Source organism: Trichechus manatus, unplaced genomic scaffold (genome assembly GCF_000243295.1).
Source record: "Trichechus manatus latirostris isolate Lorelei unplaced genomic scaffold, TriManLat1.0 scaffold00065, whole genome shotgun sequence".
Taxonomy (NCBI): Eukaryota; Metazoa; Chordata; class Mammalia; order Sirenia; family Trichechidae; genus Trichechus; species Trichechus manatus.
In genome coordinates, this window is record NW_004444001.1 from 6,408,451 (window position 1) to 6,411,600 (window position 3,150).

Below are 3,150 nucleotides of genomic sequence, written 5' to 3' on the forward strand. Positions count from 1 at the left end.
TTAAAAAAAAAAAAAAAAGCCATCCACTTGTGTTATTTCTGTTATAGCAGCGCTAGATGACTAAGACAATTACCTTGCTACTAGACTATAGCCTTACTGTTGACCACTGTATCTTCTTCTTTTAGAGCTGTACCCAGCACATCACAGGCACTCAGTAAATATTTGTTAAATGAATGAATAAGCATGCAGTAACTGGGTTTTTTGACAAATAACTTTTCTTTCAGTGTCACCAGTATTCATTCAACTAGTCATTGAGCCCCTTCAGCATGCCAAGCCCTGTGCCAAGCTTGGAGATCACAGGATGCCCAAGAAAGAGTCCCTGGCTGCAGATGCTCACAGTTGAGTCACAAAGGCAAATATGTAAACAAGTTAAGTAGATGCCCTCTGCTCTGGCAGGATGGGGATTCACAGTTTGTCAGGAAATTGAAAACGTCAGTAAATGTGGGGAATCATAAAAAGTGATATCATACTCAGCATCTTCCATTTGCCCCCATCCACTCTCCTCCATCTTCCAACTGCTCTCTACCCTGGGTGTTTCACCTTTGTAGAATATTATCAATGGGTCCCTTTGCCTTCTGCCTTGGTGTTGAGTTTGGCAATTGGGGGGCTGTTATGGATTGACTCATGCCCCCTAAAAGTATGTGTTGTAAATCTTAACCCCTATACTTGTAGATGTAATTCCATTTGGAAATACGATTTTCTTTATGTTAATGAGGCCTTATCAGTTTAGGATCTGTATTAAGCCAATCATTTCTGAGATATAAAAAGAGCAGACTAGGCACAGAAGCAAGCACAAACAGGGAAAGATAGATGCCACATGGAGATTTCCAAGGAATGCCAAGAAGAAGCTGAAACAAGGATTTCCCCCCAGAGCGGACAGAGAGCCTTCCCCTAGAGCTGGCACACTGAATTAGGACTTCTAGCCTTTTGAACTGTGAGAAACTGAATTTCTGTTCATTGAAGCCATCCACTGGAGGTATTTCTATTATAGCAGCACTCAGAGACTAAGACAGAGGCACTGGCAGGAGACTGGAGGGAGAGAGAAGTGAGAGATCAGGGTATTTATTTTCTGGGCTTCCACCCTGCAGTGTCTTGGCACACTAGCTGCCTCCATCAACCCAAAGCTCAGCTGCTGTCAGGCGACTCTCCGGGTTCCCGGAGCCTACTCCGCTCTCCCCTGTGGGTTCTCTAATTTCTGCCCACACTTCTGTAAATAGTCCTTTCATTAAACTCTCCTCAAAGTATCTAATTCAAGCATTTATTAGGGACCCTACTGACACACATTCTGTTCAATTTTTTTTTAACCTAAAACTTATAAACATACTAATGCTCCTGTTATTTAATGCAGTGCCAAGGCCTTTTCTCTGAGTGTAGGTCTGCTAGCTGAAGGTCCCCATCATCTTTCATGCATAGGCAACATCCCTAATGTAGAGCCTATGATTTCCTTGTTTCTTTTCCTTTAAATTGGAGTGAGCATTTGCTAAAGCAATCTGAGTGCAGAATCCTTCCAGAGTTTTTAAAAGTAGTTTTCTAATCTGTTACAGTTGTTTCACCCACGTCTAATTTTCCAGCAATTTGTTTTCATGGCTCACCTTTATGGAGCCTTTTTTCCCCCTGTAGAACCCTCAACATTGATTTATGTATTCACCGTTCATTCATTTTTTTCATCAACATACATTCATCAACTCCTACTCTGTCTCAGGCCTTAGGCTGGAATGCGAGGCCCAGAGCTGAGTCTGCTGTGGTCTCGGACCTGGAGTTCGACCTAGAGGAGGCACACACGTAACCAGACAATAGCATCTCATTCACATCAGCTCCGTCAAACCCCTTCACGAATCAGCCCTTTTGGATGTCTTCCTGAAGCCTTCAACTTCGGTTGTATAGAAACAACTCTCGCTCTTTTCACACTTGTGTTTCGTTGGTTCATGTCACACTTAATTAAATTACATAACTCCTGTAACCAGTGGAATTTACCCAGACAGGTTTAGGAACAAACACAACCAGCTCCTAAGCATATAACTGGTAAGCACGTAACTCAGCAGGTGAACTCAGAAATGAGGGTGAACTAGAAAGTAGCCTACCAGCCTTTCAAGGGTTCAGCAGAACAAGGAACTGATTAGTGTGCTTTACAGAGCAGGTGGAGAGCTCATCTTAATCCAGTGGTTTGGGGTTAAATAGAGGTTGGTTAAAAGAGGAGGAGGATATTGGTGTTTCAGCAGTAGAATTCTTGCCTTCCATCAGGGAGACTCCAGTTAGATTCCCGGACAAAGAACCTCATGTGCAGCCACCATCCGTCGGTGGAGGCTTGCGTGTTGCTATGAAGCTGCATGTTGCTATGATGCTGAACAGGTTTTGCGAGGCTTCCAGACTAAGAAAGGCTTGGTGAACTACTTCTGAAAATCAGCCAATGAAAACACTATGGATCACAACAGTTCAATCTACAACCCATCATGGGGATGGTGCAGGACTGGACAGTGTTTCCTTCCTTTGTGCATGGGGTCACCATGAGTTGGGGCCGACTCAACAGCAGCTAACAACAACGTCAGTCAAGAGGATTCCACTGTAATCAACGTGCAGAGTGAGAGGTATTTTAGTGGAAGCAAGTACAAGCACTTGTGTCAACACTTGCAAAGGAGGCTCCTTCCTCAGAGAAGGTGACCTTTGAGTTGGTCTTAAAGTACAAGCAGGAGTTTGGAAGACAAGAAAAAGGCAGTGAGAAGGAGAATCCAAGCTTAGGCAAGAGCATCTATAAAGGTACTGAGTGTGCAAAGGTGTGAGGAAGAATGTGCACACCTGTCACCCACATGTACAAAAATGTTCACAGTGGCTTGAACAGAAACATAAAAACACAAGAAACACAAAAAGAAGAACTAGAAATAACAGTAGAATGTCTTTTAAAAACATGGCATAATTATACACTGAAATACCATACAGTAGTGAAAATAATGAACTATAGCTATATAGAATACCATGGATGAATCTGGGGAATATGAAGTTCATCAAGAAAATAGCAGAAGATCTCATACAGTACAAGTCCACTTATAAAAAGCTACCCTTTTAGCCTCTTGTATCTACTTGAGGTATGAGGCACACTCCCACAAGTATCACTTTATGTCCCACAGTCCAGTCCAATCCCTGTCTGAGGAGTTG